The following is a 21,027-nucleotide window of genomic DNA, read 5'->3' as shown; positions in this document are numbered from 1 at the left end:
TGCTAATACACTCGTGATCTATCTGTTCAGTTTCCTGGAAGTTACCCTTCCATCAGTGTCGTTGCTCATGATGGCTCATGAGGTATGTTCAGCGTAGTGCTTGAGTCACTCTATCATGAATAATTCAAATAAAATAAAGGTGTTGTGTCACGGTGACACCGCCTGTCGGTACTGTTTGTAATCATTCTCATGACTATTAATTTGGTGACGCACACCTTCGTTTTATTGTATTTATTCATGAGATTGCGAAAAAAGCGCTTACCTCATGGATACGATGAGCCTACGTCACCTGGCATCTTCCGTTCGGTGCGCGCCCGTGATGAGAATCGTATAGAGAGACGGGAATCCATACATCGTTTTTCCAAATTATATATTAGGCTACACTTCTTTACAGGTAACTGTGAACAAACTAGCTTTCGGTTATAATAAACACTGTTAAACATATTACGGTGGGTTGAAAATAGTTTTTTTTTAAAAACTTTATTTAAGTTTGTCATGAGATTGTTGCTTCGCAATTAGCGCGACAGCCTGCCATTATATGCAATACATCAAAAATACCGTTGCATGGAATCCATAAGAGTTGATGTTTCAGAGTTATGCATTTTCTTCGACTCACATATTTGGTCATTTAACCCCCTGTGATATGTCTATTAACAGCGAGTTATAGTACTAGAATAGGCTAGCCTATGTCTTAACACATTTAATCATTTTTTCCCCCAGAGTTTCCCCACATTTGTATGGTATTTACAAGATAATTAAATAATCGATATCAATTATATAAAAAAAAAAAAATACTTTAAGGCTTTTACTTTTATGGCACAACTAATCAAATAAAATGATGACACAATTACAAAAAATCTAGAAATTGGATGCAGTTATTATAAACTTTATTATAAACTGAATAACACAACAAATAAGTAAAGATAGATAGATAGATAGATACATGGTTTTACTACAGTTCTATTGTATCAATACAGTAAAACCATAGTAACCATCACTGTAGTAACCATGGTTTTACCAAATTATCTAGAATTACATTCAAGCCATTTTGTTACAACAAACATCTACAAAATAACAACAGAAAGAAAAGTTACCATTCTATGATACAGAGTTGATGACAGACAGATATAACTAGGCTACATAGATATCTATCATAGATAGATAGATGAAACCATCACATCAGCATTATTTCCTAAATATATTCCTAACTATATTACACTTATTTTATTCCTAAGTAACTATATTACACTATAATACACTTCTTTTCAGGAGGATTACAATGTTTTTAATTATATATTTAAAATTTGTAGTTAGCTTAATGGACATTAGGCTTAATAATAAAATGTATTTTAGAGTTATTTTTCATGCAATTTTATTGCTGTTTTATTTTATTTTATTCCTGGGGACAGAAGAAAAGACATTCCCTTTCGGTGGAATGACTCATAGGCTATAGGCCATCTGCGCATCTATACTTTACAGCTATTATATGGAGATAAATTTGCTGCCAACACTGATTAAGAATACACTATTAATAAACAATTAAAATGCTATGTAATTTTTTCAGACACATTTATTATCATTAGCCCACTTTTGCCGGTGCTTTGCGGCAATATGCATGCGCTTTGCACTCAGGATTGAATATAAACATGCGATTAGTCCGTGCTTAAATGAATGACCCTAGGAAAAATATTTAGTCTATGACAACTCTAATCAATAGCCCATTAAATAGCTGACATGATTTAATTAGTAGCCTAATTAGTTCCCAGCTCTTACATTAAACTGAGTTAGCATAATTAGTTAATTAACTAATAAAATCACAAAATAAATTTTCATAAGATGCTAACATATAGCATTGCTTATTCCACCACACAAATGACTGTTTATAAGGTGACAATCCGTTATACGATTGTAGGCTGTATCTTGAAGATTTTTGTATTTTATTGTATCTTCGATCTGTTATAAACACGAAGATTGACATTTCGTTAATAAAATAAATAATAACACAATGTTGTAAAAAAATAAACAACTCTAAGTTCTGGCTATTGTCACAACGCGCTGAGTGGAAGACAGACTAGAACAGGATGATGAAGAAAGTTTCTTTAATACTCAAAATAATTTCCAGAACAGAGAGATACTCACACACATGTAGCCAGGGCCGTTTCTAGGCATAGGCAAACTAGGCAGTTGCTTAGGGCGCAAACAGCCGGGGGGCGCCAGTAAGAGCCCTAGTCACACCAAGAGATTTTTTTCTCGCCCAAGCAAGTGGAAGAATTTTTTTTTTACATTTCCAATAACAGACAGTATATTTGCACAAAATTCCTGTGTTTATGACAAAAAGACACCTGCCACTAAATATCTACAGTGGGTAGGTCGTTGGGCGCGAGGTGATTGAAAGTAGCTTTTTTTTACACATTATAATGTATAATGTGCAAAGTGTGTGTTGATATATATACGATATATATCAGTCAGATTCACAAGTCTTAATGTGTTATCAGAAGGGGCTCTCTAACAAATAATGCATAGTAGTTAAATTATAAAAAGATGCTTTAGAAATATGCTACAGTAGGAGTGTAGGCTACATGAAAATACTATTTGAAGGAAATGTGTAATATTATCCTAACACAACTTCTATTGTGATTGTGAAAATGGTCATGACTTTCAGAGGCCAATTTAAAATATGCTGTAATTATATGTAGGCCTAGTTGTAACCTATATTCTGAAAAGTCATTGTTGAACATGTATTTTCACCTTAAAAACTGCTATTTACAAGCTTAATTTAGGTTCTCTGTGTTTGAGCAAGAGCAGCACCAAACCAGTAGGTGGTGCTAATGTCCCAAATTTAGGTACGCGTTAACACGTCATTTACGCGTTAACACACAATTTACGCGTTAACACGTAAATACGCGTTAACGCGTAATGACGTGTTAACGCGTAAATTGCGTGTTAACACGTAAATACGCGTTAACGCGACAGTTTCACACGTTTTGGCCCTTTTGGCCTTCCATAAATTTGGACGCATTAACACGCACAGTTTGTACGCGTCAATACGAAGTATATGTTCGGGTGTCGCGTCAGACCGCACAACAGCCAATAGCGTTGCTCTATTTAGGATTTCATTTGCATTTGTGATGCGATGGCACGTTGCTGTATACATATATAAACATCAGACGACATTTCTTTCCGTGAGGGATGATGTGCTGTTAGGTAAGCAAATACCTATGCAAACGTCACACGTAACATTTGTTCGTGAATGAAATCGTAATTTTACGTTGGCATGTACGTAGGCAAGCGTAAAACTTTAGAGTCAATGATGCATTTATACGTTGGCTGTGATGTCAGTGCTGTGTCATGCTGTGGCATCTCATCCCGTTTGTACTCATGCAGGTTTTTTTGTCTCCGGTAACGTGGAAAAGTGGATTGCTCTCTACGATGGCTCTTAGAAATGTTTTATTAAACTGTCAAAGAACTTTTACAGACTGCGTTCAGTTGGCATCCTCTTATAACAGGATGTACAGTGCTTAATTTGTAAAGTGGGAGGTCCCAGAGCGCAGTGGATCCGGCGACTCAAAACGGGGGTTGGAGGTAACGGAACAAAACAAAACAAAAAATAAATAAATAATTACACTGCCTAAGTAGCTTCTCTGCAGGGACAGCGCCAGAGAATTTTTAACGCATGTGCTGAGTGGGTGCTAGATTTGACGGAGAGCCGCGCAAAACTTGGCCACTAAATATTTAATATTCAGTTATGTTAATGATCACAATTAAAGTTTTAATTTTATTAAATTGAACAAGGGCAACTTTCAGCATTCAATCAAATAGGCCTATTCTAAAAGATGTAGGCTATTATTAATAATAATGTTATTTCAACACAATATCTCGTTATTTCGAAATAATATGTGTGCGTGCATCTGTAAATCCGGTGACGCGTGTATTGATTTTTATTAATAAACAAGTGTTTTCTCTAAAAGTGTCGACTCGGCTGCAAAGATGAAGTTGATCGATCGCCATCTCCGTGTGAACGCGCTTATAGAGAGAAATGCACATAATAAGCCTAATGGATTACATAATCAGAGAGTAGCCTTTTTCTTTTTTCGTTTTGAATTATTTCGTTTAAAGACATTTCAAGCTTTGTGTATTTGATGTATTTGTCATGTCTGTGTGAGGCATACACTGAGTTTCGTTAAGTTAGGGTGTGCTCTAGTTCACGTGCAATGCAAGTGAGCGCGCGGGCGCCTCCGTTATATTTGTTTCGTAGGCCTATTGATTAAATACAGGCAATTGGTTGATGAAAAATTGATTAAAATTAAGATACAATTTATACAAAACGAAATTCACTTTAAAGAAAGGCTTTCTACAAAACAACTTCAACTTCAACGGTCAAAATCATGTCTGACCCGCTCCATGTCTCATATTGCGCATCTTACTCGGTCGTGCTGTTGACTTTTCATAAATCAACATAAATGGGAAAAAAAATAACATTATAATATTTTAACAAATATGAAACTAAATACGCTTTTTTAATGGCTAAAACAGTATAGTAGGCCTACATACTTTCTATTTGTAAAAATTTCTGCACATTAATTTAATTCTGAATTTTGCACACACAAGTTGAAAGGCATTTGTTCAAATCAAGTTCACGGATAATTGTGCGGGCATTTATTAATCATTATGATACTAAAATCCTAACAAATAGGCTATGCTATGTACAAAAAACAGAAAAGCCCAAATCAGAAAAACAAATCAAATGAGCCCAGAATATGAACGCAATTACACGTTAAGCATTTTCCTCCCATAGAAACCCATTATAAGAACGCTTAATGTGGCTTAATGCAGATTAGAATGTCCCCTTATTATGTCGAAATAACGAAATATTATGTCGATACTATAGGCTACTGTGTCCACCGTGGTCTCCTTTTTGATCAGCGGAAACGATTTTTGCTTGTTTGGGATCTGACTGTCCAGCGTATTTGAAAAAGTTAAGCAAACTTTCCTGTCTTTTTGACATTTTTCCCCTGCGTGAAACGATCGAGGCTAACAGCAATCTCAACTCGTACAACAAGCGCGCAAGTCATGTGTCACAAACATTGAACACTACACAAACAGTATTTATTTATTTATTTATTTTTCATTTAGGCAATTAATTTTAGTGACACAGTAGGTGCCGGATGATCCGGATCCAATAAAAAAGGTGCCGGATCCAATGTCGGAGGTGACGGAACATCCGGCGTGTTCCGGCTCAAATTAAGCCCTGTGTATAACATATGTTAACATACAACATACAACACTGGATACGGCCATAGCCAGGGTTTAATAATTAGTGAGGTCCAGGGTGGGGTGTCAATAATTATACATAATAGTGCCAATAAATGCCATAAATCATTCAACTTTAATAAATACAATGAATAATAAAGTTAGCAAAGGCTAAATACTAAATACTGTGGCTATTGTTTTTTCAAAATGACTGGAGCAATCTGGTATGAGAGACTCTGGAATGCTCCTTGAAGTCGGGATGTCAGTTTGACTGGAAATAATTAATACACATATAGACTGTATGTATACTGTATACTGTATGTCAGATAAAAATAATCTAATAACAACAATATATTGTAACAATCACAAATTTAACAATTATATTATAACAATAAGGCAAATACAAAAGCAGAAAACAAAGCACCAGTAGCCTATGACAATTTACAAATCTTTATTCAACATTTAAACACAGACACAATCATACGACACATAAACATTACAGAATCACTACAGCAGGCGGACCACGTAAACTGTGGGGCAGCCAGTCCAAGTCCAAGTGTAAATAGCAACAGTTGTGGATTCAGTAGACATTTAGATGCTATAAATAGTGACAGATAACGTTACTATTTGCTCATCAGTATTGTTGTGCATTAAACATCCTGCAATATAACTGACAGTAGATTATTAGATTTATAAAACAATATTAAAATCATGGCAACTTATTGAGATATTAAAGACTAGAGCTACCCCTAACCTTACCCTAAATGTAACTTTTATGAATTAAAATGAATTTTAAGTCAAATAATTTGTATTGAAAACAAATGCGTTTAATAACTGTAAAGTTATAAAAAAAAAAAAAAGCGCTGTCAGTGGGAATAGAACCCCGGTCTCCCTTTACACGTTACGCCACAGAAACCGCTGACTAAAGAGGTGACTTTTTCCACATATAGGGTAGACTGGCCTAGTGTAATTAGTTCTGCCAACAAGTAGGCTATTTGCAGTGGTCCAAATAGACACCTCGAATGCATTAACCAGAGGGGAAATATGGTCGTTGGATCACAGAGACCACTCACTTTTCCTACAGGACAAATTCCTTTAACGTTACAAAAGAATATAATGTTAATGCAGTCATTGAATGTATTTAATCATTGACTCTAAATTATCACCAGTTTAACTAAAACAGAAAAATTTGTATGTCACACATCAAATAAGACTCAGAAATATTACACGTTCAAAAATGTCATGTTTACACGACGAAAACGTTCGTCTAGAAACACGTAACAAAAAAATACACGGCCAAAAATGTTGCGTTAAGGCGATACAAACGATCGTGTCTTTAAATAACATGACAAAAAACTTCGCGTTTAGACGTACAAAACGTTCGCGTTTACACGGACCAAAAAGACGCGTACAAACTGTGCGTGTTAATGCGTCCAAATTTCACGCGTTGCATATAATAGGTATTGTCCCCAACGGCGTTCCATACTGGAGTAACTGGAGTCACTTCAGTTCTAAAATAATAATAATGGAAAGCTACTAGTAAAGCTGAATCTGCATGGCCCTGATTGGCTGCGGGGGTGTCCCGTACGCTCCTGCGTTGGAGGCCGATGACGTCACGCCACCTGCAGACTCGGAGCCTGCATCTACAGTCCCGCACCCAGAGTCCCGCATTCTCAGACCCCTCATTTTTCGAGACAGCGCCTCCTGCTGTTCAGAAGATCGTATAACACCCATATCCAAATGCCATTGAAAACAATAGGATGCAATATTACGGTCTCGTTTTATTCAAAGTTATCCAAATAAATATTTGCGTTCCCTGCTTAATGCATGTGTCAAAAAAACTCATTCTGTTCTCTGACTAACAAATTACCCAGTAGTTATTTTTTTGAGCAGGGGTGTATTTGAAAGAAAATTACTGATGGAAGGGATACAATTACAGATTGAACTATCTTCTGAAAAATATTATGTGATATTATATTGCTACAATGTTTTTTTTTTATTCAAATTCCAATTTTTCTTTCAGTTCAACCTATAATGGTCTAATTAACATTATACCATGCTAACATTACAAAACCTGTTTTTTTTTATATTTTGAATGCAAAGCAAAACCCAAATAAGAATAGACAAAACCCCAATAATAAACAATTCTGTACTTTATTTAACAATCACCTAAACATCATCTTGCTGTAAACAGGACAAAGCAAAGAAAAAATTGTGTTAGTGACTTTACTTTTTCGTCTTCAGTTGCATTAAAAAAAACTCCTCATTTATAAGTCGCTTTGGATAAAAGCGTCTGCTAAATGAATAAATGTAAAATGTAATGTAAATGCATAAGGTAAAATAATTACTTTCTGGTAGGCGAATGTTGCTTTTTTTATTCTTTTTGCAATCGCTCTGTCAAATTCCTCGACTTCACTAAAATAAAAGATGAATGCCATTGTCAAAAATATTGTGTAATAATAAATAATATATATATATATATATATATATATATATATTTTTTTTTTTTTTTTTTGCAAATGCAAATTACAAGCATACCTAGGGTGATAAGTAGTGCCACGGAGGAACACCTCCTCAGCCTCCTGTCAAGATAATGCCTGCATCTCACATAGACTGGTTAATACATGAAGGCATAGTAAATTTGATTATTCGGCAATTGTATGAGTTGTAAATGGCTGGCAACAACTTCATATCACAGTTAAATTAATATTGATTCATTTTAATACTTACGTTTCATAAGAACTGATTTAAGTAGTCTACAAAAATTATATAAAGTAAAATAATTACTCCGGCATTAATTAATTCAATTTATAGTTTCAGGAGAAAAGGTCCGGTAATAAAAAAAAAGGTCAAATGGTAAATCTGATTAAATAATTAATGATGACATTCACCCAGCACACTTTCTGTTTGAACTGTTACCGTCTGGTCGACGCTACAGAGCACCGAGCACAAAAACAACCAGACACAGGAAAAGTTTCTTTCCCCAGGCCATCTACCTCATGAACACTTAAATGTTCCCCTACTGTGGAACAAACATGTGCAATACTTCCCTCAGACATTTCATTATAGCACCTTATAACTTTATATATATTTATAATTTATAATCTTTTATTTTTATTTTATTTTTATTTTTTCTATTTTTTTATTTATACCTATGTTACTTGTCACTTGTCTTGTCACTTTATATTGTATGTGTACTGGAAGCTACTGTCACCAAGACAAATTCCTCGTATGCGCAAGCATACTTGGCAATAAAGCTCTTTCTGTTTCTGTTCTGTTTCTGTTTCTTTGATATTAACACACTTAATGTATTTAATTGGTCTACTTTAATGTCAACCAATTTTAATCAAATTTTTACAATGGCTTGTCTACAAAAAATCTAAGGTTAAAGGCTAACCTTAGCTATAAAAATATTTTCGGGGGAAAAAGGCGAAAAAACATACGGTTCAAATTTTGTTAAAAACTATCTTTACAAATATTAAATGGACTATTCATATGTTTGTGTATCGATGAGCTATAAAGTAGTTTGATTAAAAAAGAAATCAAATGAGTATGATTCGCTAAATAAAATTGACGATATACTTACGTATATCGTCAGTACTTACGTATGGCTTAAGTTCTTCACATGTTTATCCGATCCAATTTGATAGGAGGCGCTGTCTCGAAAAACGAGGGGTCTGAGAATGCGGGACTCTGGGTGCGGGACTATAGCTGCAGGCTCGCGCCGTCTCCTCCGTCATTGTGTTGTGTTTTTCAGCGTCCAGTCTTGTGAGGCGAGGAGAGCAGTTCACGGTATTTCTCATATTTACTCAACCATCACACACACTTTAAACAGTTTGATTAAGCGACAGACTCATTTCTGTAGTGTTTTCATCGATCACAGCGATACTTGTGCGTCTTTTCTGGCGTCTTCCTTCTGAAATAAACATTTAGTGCAGCAGCAGCGAGCATGAGGAGAATATGTTGAGTTCATTCAGACCTGAGCGAGTTTGTGTTCGTTTGTGTGATTGTTTCCTCAAGTCAAAAGTCAAAGATTAAGATCTGTGAAGGGAATTAATGGATATCGATCTCAAGTGTCATACTGGAACAGAGACTGCTAAATGCTTTACATTATTTTACTTTACTTTTACATACTTTACAGCCTATAATGAGCCACTTGAGACATTAAACCAATAGCCTACTTATAAGAATAGCGTTTTACTCTTGGAACAATAGTGCTCTTTATTTTCAAAAGTTTTATAATAATTTTCAGTTTCTGCACATATAAAATGTTATTATAATGATTAACTTATAGTGATTACTGAATAATAAGATCAAACTATATTTTAGATTAGATAAGATTAGATTTTAGATTATTTATCTGTAGTGGTTGATGAAGATGAGTGTCATTTAGGGATGTAAATGTTCATAAATTCCCATTGATCGATTGTCGTTTAAATTAACGATCAATTAAAGGGGTTGTGACATGAGAAACCAAATTTGCCTTGATCTTTTGGTATATAAGAGGTCTTTGTACCATTAAAACGTCCTGCAAGTTTCATAGCTTAAGACGTCCTCTCCATTATAAACGAACCATTTATTTAATCAAGCTCTAAATACAGCTCGTTCTGGATCCATGGTATGAAGTGATGTCACGGTACGAAGTGACGTAGCAGTCGTTTGCATATGACCGCCTCCAGCGTAGACAACTACGCTTCCAGCGTAAAGACAACAACGCCGATCGTGTCGTTGTCGCGCCGCGTGTCTCAAGTGTGTTCATGACATGTAATACTCAAACATGCAGATAAACATAACTATTATTATTTGTCTTTTATTATGTGCACATACTTCAGGAGTCTCCATGCAGCATTTATGTTCTTGCTCAGTGGGCATTGCACCACAATTGCCACAAGTGCACCTGTGAATGTTTAAAGCAAACATAAATGTATTTGATATGACACCTTTTTTTCAGCACAAGACTGAATAGTCATTTTAAGGGTATTTACGATATTACTTTTTATCTCTGGTTAATATAAACACATTTGTATAATAGAATCTTGAAAATATGTTGCCTTTCTAGTAGGCCTACATGTGATAGAAAATTAAAAATGTTGACTTATCAATGCTGCATCTTCAAATGTGACCCTGGATCACAAAACCAGTCTTATGTTGCACGGGTATATTTGTGGCAATAGCCAACAAAACATTGTAGCCTATGGGTCAAAATTATAGATTTTTCTTTTATGCCAAAAATCATTAGGATAGTAAGTAAAAATCATGTTCCATGAAGATATTTTGTAAATTTACCACCTTAAATATATAAAACATTTATTTTTGTGAATGGATACAGTACAATCTCCAATAGAAATGAACAACTTTAAAGGCGATTTTCTCAATATTTCGATTTTTCTCTACCCTCAGATTCCAGATTTTCAAATAGTTGTATCTCAGCCAAATATTATCCTATTCTAACAAACCAAACATCAATGGAAAGATTATGTATTCAGCTTTCAGATTATGTATAAATCTCAATTAAAAAAAAATACCCATAAGACTGGTTTTGTGGTCCACGATCACAAATGTGGCAAATATGAAATATATAATTTCATCGAAATTAGATATATAATGTTAAACTGTTAGCAAAGTAAGCTATATAGGATAATTATGCAACAATAATCCGTTTTCAAGTGTCTTGGGTCACAATTTTATTAATTCAAAACAGTTTCACTTTCCATGTGGACACGGGCTGATCCAGTCTTCGTTGTTGTGGTGATGGTTCATTTTCCTCTTGATTCCTCGTCTGATTCCGGCTCAAACATATAAGGTTTTATCATTGCAAAAGCCATCGCTTCTCGAGCATCAGCCTCTACTAAACAGTTACGCTAAATCCGCAAATGTTCTGGCTGGGGGCGTTGATAATTGATACTTGGGCACTTACGTGTGCCAATCATAAGAGTGGGCGTTAACACTGAACTCTTAAAGGGGAAACACACCCAAAACAGACTGTTTGAATCAGAGGTTGAGAAACTGGTTGGGAAAAGGTCATAAATCAATACATTTAAAAAGTTTTTTGTTATAAAAACTATAGTAATACTATAAATGCACCTAGGGGACCATAATAATAAAATAAAAAATCACATGTCACGACCCCTTTAATAGATTAATCGTTAGCCTTAACACTGCAATATGAGTCTGCTGCAGTGGCATATGGCCAACAGCATGACAGGTTGTGCAAATACTAGGGCTGAACAATTTTGGAAAATAATCTAATTGCGATTTAGTTTTACCAATATAGCGATTGCGATTTAATATGAGGTTTTTTTAAGCTCTTTATCTTTTGTATTATTCAACCAAAACAAGCAATAAATTAGGGCTGTAGCTATCGATTATTTTAGTAATCGAGTATTCTACGGATTATTCCATCGATTAATCGAGTAATCGGATAAAAAATTGTGGTAATAAAAATAGATCCAAGTGAACAACAGCCTTTAAAATTACTTAAAGACAAATAGGTAACACTTTACAATATGGTTCATTAGTTACTAAGAATGAACAATATTGATTTCTACAGCATTTATTAATCTTAGTTCATGTTAATTTCAACATTTGCTAATACATTATTAAAATTAAAGGTTGTATTTGTTAACATTATTTGTAATGAACTAACATGAACAAACAATGAACAGCTGTATTTATATGAACAAATGTTAGTTACAGATGTAGCTATTGTTCAATGTTAGTTCATGTCGATTAATACATTAATGTTGACTAATGAGCCTTATTGTAGTGTTACCCAAATAACAATAACAAGCAAAAAATTATTGGTTCAAATAAAGTATCAAAGTAATCATATGGGTTTTATTGAACAACGCTGTTAAAATACACCATGTAAAATATATGATAACTAATAAACATAACATTTAATTCAAATGTCAACTTAATCTTTCATATTTGGTCACTTATGTACGATAGAAATGCAACAGCTGTCGTAATTTCTTGAAAAGAACATGTGCACGTCAAAACATGCAAGCAGTGCAAGGGTTAAACTTTTATTTTGAAATCGCGATGAACAACAATTCGCACATGAGAATATATGCGATTGCGAATATATTTCTGAATATATTCAGAAACATACTTATGTATTCTCCTGTGTTGGCGAAGATTTATAAATGAGCTGCGTTACGAATCTTGTGAAACGGCGCAGACTGCGTGTAGATGAACGTTAGCCGCACAAACTCAAAGCACGCAAAGATGGAGTTTGAGAAACCCGAGACGCTCCACGCATATAAAATGACAGTAAGTTACTATGAAACACGCATCCGGGGTTTTGCGTTCCCAAATGCATATTATTGGAAACTTAAACAAACAGAACATGCAGAGACTGAGTATGTTTGGAGCAGCGTTTACTGTGAACGGAGCTGAGGTACTTTTAACACAATCTGCACGCATGCAAATAATTAAACCGTCATGCTTTCTCTGTGGGAGAAAAAAAACAGCGCACATATTTATTTAACTTAATCTTAGCCTTTGTGATTTCACGATATCATGATTGTAAACAGTTAAATATATCGCGTAGCCTTAGAAAACTGTGTAATAATGCGGTTCATGGACTCTCGTCTGTGGAATGCGCCACTTCCGGTATTTTGCCGGTTACTCGACACGGGTAAATTGCAATCGAGGATCTTTTTAAATCGAGTACTCGACTTAAATCGAGGAATCGTTACAGCCCTACAATAAATCATTGTAAAATAGGGAAGGGAATCTTTAGGCACCTCATGAGCCGATTACATTTTGTTCTTTTATTGATCTTATTAATAAAACTTAAAATATTTAATTACATAATTATAAGTAGGCCTACTTATAATAATTACACATTAAAAAACTAAATTAATACAATTACATGTTAATAATTTTAACAAATATAGCTTCAAAACAAAAAACAAAGAGGGGAAAAAAATATTAGAAGCAATAAACAAAGAGTGCTTTCAGGATTTAAGAGTAGGCTATTTCAATGTTTTCATCTCTTTTGCAATTATAAGATGTGGTTTGTCCTGTCTGTTTAATAACTTAAGATATAACTGACTGTGTCTCATTAATTTTGCGTCATAAAAGCATTTTGAGATGCAAGTACATTTAACCACGTAGACGGAGTCAATCACAGCCGCATGCTCAAACGCTCTTCGCAAAGCGCGCGCAAGTATTTGAAATTGAAAGCAGCTTCTGTCGGTGATTTTCATATTTTTAATATATAAGTCAACTGCATTCCAAGACATATGATGCCTTCTTAGAGCATTTGTAAGTAAAATACCGGCGGGCGAGACCGCGCACTACAAAAGTAACATCACGTATCTGTGTTTAAAACTAAGCTCAGACATAAATCTGAAATGATCTTAATCGATACAGAATCGTTGGAGAGAATCTATAACACAATATCACATAAATTAAACATAAACTGTTATTTCCTGTAGCCAGGCCTATATGCGTAGCGTGCCAAGTTGATGCTTCATCTGTAATACAGACTGGTTTACTCTCGCGTGCCACGTGACCAGACTGTAATCGCAGCTTTGTGGTTAAAAACTCGCATTTCGTCATATCGTGATATTATCGCAAATGCAATTAATCGTTCAGCCTTAGCAAATACACAAAACGCTTCCTCACCAAATGAATGAGAGGGTTTTTAATCTAAATAAAGGGCTAGTAGGATTGTAAAATGTTTCGATGAGGTTGATCATTTAATTAAATTAATTATTTAATAATCAAATATAATGACTAATGAAAAGTGTCACCAACGCCTCAGATGCGTGCTTGTCAGAATATGTGACTGTTGTGGACGTCCTCTTCCTGGAACAACATGCTGAAAATGGCAACTAAACCCAAAGAATTCACAACGATTTAATAAATAGTGTTCTCATGTAATGTAATATGACGGTCCTAATCATAGTTATTATTAACCATGCATTGCTGTTTGAGCTACACGCTGAAAGGTAAACTGGAGCATTTTGCTAGCGCGTTATTTAACTCAAAGAAACGCATCCTATATGAGATTAATCAGATATACCAAATAAACATAATATTGCAAATTATATCTGCACAAAATTAAGCGAATGCACAAGTGAACTTAAAGGTAGGGTAGGTAATCCTGTTCAGAAACACTTTTTTTTTATACTGGGTGAAATGGTCCTTCCATCCTGAGAGTAGTCAATACATTATGTGTTTAGAAAAAGGAATGAAAAAAATCAGACCTCTGTAGCAGCTGCAGGACAGTAAAAACTCTGACCAATCACTGCCATTCGGTGCGAATGTAAAGAACCAATCAGATGCCTTCATGTCTCGTGCCCGAGCCCCACTGCGCGCGCTGCCCTGCGTGCACTCATCACATGTCACCGTTCCCGGAAATATTCAGCTCAAAGCACCTGCATATGCAGTCAGCGAAGGCAAACAAGGCAAAAACTACTTCCTCGGACCCTGCCCGCACTCTTGAACGACCTCCTCTGCTTCGCCCTCAACCCCGGACCTGTCCTCGAACCGACGATGCGGTACTTGTCTCCGGACTCGGAGTGTACGTTAGTCTTCATTAGAGTCAACAATGTTTTCATCATGGAAACTCTTACATGCAAAACACCGTATATGTTATGAATCTTACACGAAATTCACCTTCATCACAGTGTAACTGATTGTAATGGAAAAACGTGTATCAATGCAACCTGTTTTTAGTTTTGCCTTATAAATATAGCTCGTTACCGAATGAAACTTTACCATTATCGATATGCTAGCTTGATAGTGAGTACTAAAATAAATCTTATTTGTTTATATTCATAGTGATAAAGTTAGGTATTTTATTACATGTGATTCTGACATGATGTCACTGTATGTACTGCGCTCCTTCCTCTCCACTCGTCTCAGGTAATAAATGCGTCTTCCAGCTGAGCCTGAGCGTTTGGCGTCGCGCGTTCATGTGTTTTGGGGGCGTGGCTTTGGAAGGAGCTCAGAAGGGAGGGGGTGGGAGTGAATGGAAATAATGAGCTGTGTTTATTGCAGATTAAAAGGTCTACAGTCACTCGATTTTTATATTTTCTTTTTCAGAGTACTTACATTTTAATTATGTATTGGTATATAAAGACAGTTTAAACAAATTTGGAATGTTTTTTTTTTGAAAAATCCTACCTACCCTACCTTTAAGTGAATAATATGACAGTCCAATAGTCATTATTAGTCGTGCATTGCCGTTTGAGCTGCGCACGCTGAAACTAAAAAGGATCACCGTACACTTTACTACCTATACCTATCTGACCGCTACCATTTTGTCTATTTAAATGGAGAAAAATCGATCATAACTCCAGTAAACTATGGAGTGCCGCAGGGATCTGTATTAGGCCCTCTGTTATTTTCAATATATATGATGCCACTTGGAAATATTATAAGGAAACATGGAATTAGTTTCCATTGTTATGCTGATGACACTCAAATATATATTTCATCACGGCCGGATGAAAACGCTAAATTTTCCAAATTGACAGAGTGTGTTAAAGATATAAAAGATTGGATGACCCGTAATTTTCTTTTATTAAATCCAGACAAGACAGAGGTAATACTTATCGGTTCAAAAAACCGCCCACAAAACCTCGCACAATACAACTTTAACATCATAGGATGTCCTGTTACTTTATCCTCTACAGTAAAAGACCTGGGTGTTATACTCGATTGCAACCTGTCTTTTGAAAATCATATTTCATATGTTACAAAAACAGCATTTTTCCACCTTAGAAACATTGCTAAGCTACGTAATATGCTATCAGTTTCTGATGCAGAAAAGTTAGTTCATGCATTCATGACCTCGAGACTGGATTACTGTAATGCTTTACTAGCTGGTTGTCCTGCATCCTCAATAAACAAGCTACAGTTAGTCCAAAATGCCGCCGCTAGAGTTCTTACTAGATCAAGAAAATATGATCATATAACACCGATTTTATCATCACTGCATTGGTTACCTATAAAGTTCCGTATTAATTACAAGGTATTGCTACTGACCTATAAAGCCCTAAACGGCTTAGCTCCAGTCTATTTAACGGATCTTCTATCACCCTATAATCCATCGCGCTCTTTAAGATCACTAAATTCAAGGCTTTTGGTCATACCTAGGATATCCAGAACCACCAAAGGAGGGAGAGCATTCTCACATTTGGCTCCAAAACTCTGGAATAGTCTTCCTGATACTGTTCGTTGCTCAGACTCGCTCTCCCAGTTTAAAACTAGATTAAAGTCGCATCTCTTCAGCCAGGCATTCATATAATCCTACAGTTCAAACTACAATCCGGCCTCTAGCTCATAAATGCCAGAGGAGAACTGGCCCCCGACTGAGCCTGGGTTCTCCCAAGGTTTTTTTTTCTCCATTAGGTCACCTGATGGAGTTTTAGGACACCATTAGGTCACTTGATGAAGTTTTTCGGTTCCTTGCCACTGTTGCCTTTGGCTTGCTCAGTTGGGGATATTTTGGGAATATTTAATTTAATTTTATCAATCAATAAATTCCTCTTGAAACAAACTTTGTTGTATTATTTTAATTTAATACTGTGAAGCTGCTTTGATACAATCTGTATTGTGAAAAGCGCTATACAAATAAACTTGACTTGACTTGACTTGACTACATTAATTCTTAACCAAATGCATCCTTTATGAGATAAATCAGATATAGATAGGCCTACACAAAATAAACACAATATTACAACTCACATTTGCACAGAACAAAAGGCTGCGAATGCACACGCAAACTTATAGTCATGATAAAGGTGTAAAATGGTCCCAAAAATAACTCCGGCACGCTCGCTACATGTTTTGTGGTCGAGCAGCACGCAGACGCACGCTTATGAACCTGCTTAATCAATGACTGATAAGTTTTAATCGATTAAATGTATTATCGTCAATTAATCGTTAACATCCCTAGTGTCATTAGTGATTGTTTTTGTATTATTGATGTTTTATCCATGTCATAGTGTGAGAAATGACAGTATTGTCTTTCAATGGAGCAGTTTAATAGGCTTTTGTCATCTATCTGACTCAAATAATGTTTCTAACAGCAAACACTCAGAATAAAGTGAGTTGATCTGCTGGTGATTCTGAATGACTTGTTGAATGAGTGTTGATTAGGGCTGTGGCGATATGCGACATGAAACCGAAATCGCAACACTAAGATCCACGAACCTGTGTCGCGGTGTGAGAAGGCAAAATCGCTACTCTCCCCTTCCAACACTCAGATTTATTCTTCCCGTCTAGATCCAGTGCTATCTAGGGCTGTAAAGTGGCAGTTTTTTACCACCACGGTGGAAATTGACCAATACCGGCGGCGGTTAGGGGGTGTTTTTGAAAAAAATAATAATAATAATAAACGAGGCTCAAACGTCCATTTCGTTATTGACTTGCTTTTTTTAAAGCAATTTTGTCAAAGAAACAACACACTAAAGCCCGTAAAGCATTGAAATACATATTAGGGAGGGGAATTTTAAGCAAAAATAATATTTGAAGATCGCTGGGTATTACAAAAAAAACTTAAACATACATTTCATATTTATTTTTAAATAACATAATGTTATTTTTTTTATTTCATCCATGTTGATTATATGAAAACGGAAACCGTATAAGATGAGTAAGATAGGATCATAAGATGCCCAATATATTGGGAGACATATGGAGTGGGTCAGACATGATTTTGACCACTTAAGTTTTGATTTGTAGAAAGCATTTCGTTAAAGTGAATTTAGTTTTTTATAAATTGTATCTTAATTTAATAAATGTTTCATCAACCAATTGCCTGGGTTTAATAAATAAGAAGCAAATATAGCAGACAATATAATCAGGACACGGAGGCGCCGGTGCGTGAACTGGAGCTCGCCTCGTAAATGAACAGAAACTCAGCGTATAGGCCAGTGGTTCTCAACTCCAGTCCTCGGGACCCGCTGCTCTGCACATTTTGTATGTCTCCCTTATTTAACACACCTGAATCAGATCATCAGCTCGTTAAGAGAGACTCCATGAACTGAACTGAGTGTGTCAGATAAGAGAGACATACAAAATGTGCAGAGCAACGGGTCCCGAGGACTGGAGTTGAGAACCACTGGTATAGGCTATACTTGCCTTACAGACCTGAGAAATGTATATAGAAAGCTTTTAAACAGCTTTTTAAACTTTTAAACAAAACAGTTCAAAACGAAAAGAACTGGGCTACTCTCTGCTTATGTAGGCTAATTCGTATGAAGTGTGCATTTCTCTATAGGTGCGTGCACTAAGTACTGCGAGGATGGCGAGTCAGCATCACCAACTTTGTTTGCAGCCGACACTGACAGAAATCACTAGTTTATTAATAAAAATTAAAATGTCTCATGCATAATCATTACTTTTGCCGGTTATTTGTGGCAAGCGTTATGCCTGCGCTTGAGATGTGGAATCAGACTGGCACCCTCTGCATTACAATCTTCTGTTACATACGAGAAACATCAGACAAAACGAAAGTGAAACGAAACTGCACTAATCTTTTTTTTTTTTCGCTATTCGTTTGAGTTGAGCTCAAAACAGGTTTATTCGTGGGCTGCTCTCATTCACACGACACTGTTATTACACAGCGCTGGGAGATCCAGTGAGAAAGCGTTTGAATTCACCGCAGAATTTATAACATTGCAGCGAGATCTAATTGGAAGCATTCAAATTCGGCCACACGTCAGATCAAACAGTGCTGAGGTGGAAACCAGGACAACCTTAAAAGCTTCCACCCAACTCTGAAAAAGAAAAAGAAACTCTATCGCTATATTTATTACCAAATCACTTCCATTTGTTTAATTAATAAAATATATTGGAAGTAAATTCATTATGGATCATTATACTTTGCTTTAAAAGTACCAAGTAGTCACACAGTGGAAAAAAAAGATGCATCGATAACCGTTTTATCATCGCATTGTAGCCCTCTGAATTGTAATCGAATTGTGAGGTGCCTAGAGATTCCCACCCCAATGCTCGAATCATCTCCACATTGTAGTTTGGTTCTGTTTGTTTTTCAACAGTATTTTGTTACAAAGAAAATGTCTCAGGTTACGACTGTAACCCTAGTTCCCTAAGAAGGGAACGAGACGCTGCGTTGATGCTTTGGGAACGCCCCTGCGTAATTACGACTGAAGCACGTATGTCAACTAGTTCATTGGAAAGAACGAACTTCACGGGCGGGTGACATCATGAACAGGAAAGGATAAAAGCACATCCTGTGCAACCGGCGCTAGTTTCGAGAGCCGAAGCAAAGTCGATCACAGGGATGCAGGAAGTAGGGCAGGGCGACGCAGCGTCTCGTTCCCTTCTCAGGGAAATAGGGTTACAGTTTTAACCTGAGATGTTCCCTTTCGAGGGAACTCGCGCTGCGTCAATGACGCTTTGGGAACAAGAATACCCAATACGCCATATTTACAATTGCCTGTATGTAAAACTGTTGGCAATCTATGTAAGAAGCACCAGAGACCCTGGGGCAGCGTCCAGGTCAAGGCTATAAAATCTCACAAATGTGAGCGGCGAGAACCAACCCACCCCATCACAAACCTCTTGAAGGGAAACCCCTGATAACAAGGCTTTAGAAGCCGCCATACTCCTAGTAGAATGAGCTCTGACCACCAAAGGGCACGGCTGGCCAGAGGACTCATAGGCAAGAGAGATAGCCTCAACTATCCACTTGCTGATTGTCTGCTTGGAGGCTGGAAGACCCTTCTTAGGTGATCCAAAGCAGACAAACAACTGATCTGATTTTCTCCATGGGCCAGCCCTGTGGACATAAGTATCCAGTGCTCACACTGGACACAAGAGATTCAGTTTTTCCTGGTCCGAAGAAGCAAACTGAGGAGGACAGAAAGCCTGCAGCACAATAGGCCTCGGAATATTGGTCAGCACCTTAGGGACGTATCCCTGCTTAGGGTATAAGAATGCCTTGACAATCCTGGGAGCAAACTCAAGGCAGGTGGGAGAAACCGAAAGGGCCTGAAGGTCTGAAGGTCTCCGACTCTTTTGAGGGACGAAATAGCAAGAAGAAAGATGGTCTTGAAAGTCAGAAATTTTTCTGAGAGTGAATCTAGGGGCTTGAATGGAGTCCCCTGACAGGCCTTCCAAAACTATTGCCAGGTCCCAAGCCAGCACCCTAGTGCGAGTTGCTGGCCTCAACCTCAAGGTGCCACGAAGGAAACGTATGACCAGGGGGTCTTGACCCAAAAATTTACCACCCTCCGGGGCGTGGAAAGCCGCAATGGCCGCCACGTAGACCTTTAAGGTGGAAGGACATAAACCTGATGCAAAGCGATCTTGCAGAAACTCAAGTACTGTGTTTACAGAACAGTAAACTGGATCCCGCTGATGCTGGTGGCACCAGGAAGTAAAAACTCTCCACTTTAGTGCATATAATTTCCTCGTAGCTGGAGCTCTGGAGCTTAGGATGGTCTCAACAACCTCAGTTGAGAGACCAATCGCTATGAGTTATGCCCCCTCAGGTGAGTGAGGGAAAACCATAGTTGACAGAGCGTTGTGTATTGAGACGGAAACAAATCCACTTCTGCATGGTCGTAAAATTCCCGTATTTGCTCCACCACCTTGGGGTGGAGTCTCCAGTCCCCTGGCCTCAGCCCCTGCCTCGACAGGGTGTCTGCTCCTATATTTTGCCCCCGATACACTGCCCTTAGAGAGAGTGTTTTCCCTAAGGACCTCAGGAGGATCTGGTGCACCAGTTTGCAGAGTGGACGCAAATGTAGACCGCCACCCCTGACGATTTATGTAAGAGACCAC

At 36.8% G+C, this 21,027-nt stretch overlaps 1 protein-coding gene across 2 annotated transcripts in view; it reads left to right on the top strand.

The window, feature by feature from the left end:
* Positions 1-8,951: 8,951 nt before the first annotated feature.
* The window catches only part of LOC309494221 (alpha-2-macroglobulin-like protein 1), a 38,333-nt gene continuing 26,257 nt past the window's right edge, over positions 8,952-21,027 (top strand). The window contains exon 1 of one of the 2 annotated variants that reach the window (XM_082163483.1): positions 8,952-9,042. The gene's annotated coding sequence lies outside the window, so the exon portion shown is untranslated. The remainder of the gene's footprint in view (positions 9,043-21,027) is intronic. The other variant, XM_082163482.1, reaches the window with a different exon arrangement.

This window comes from Leuciscus leuciscus, assembly GCF_965113295.1.
Source record: "Leuciscus leuciscus genome assembly, chromosome: 1".
Lineage (NCBI taxonomy): Eukaryota > Metazoa > Chordata > Actinopteri > Cypriniformes > Leuciscidae > Leuciscus > Leuciscus leuciscus.
This window is presented reverse-complemented; position numbering and strand designations above follow the sequence as displayed.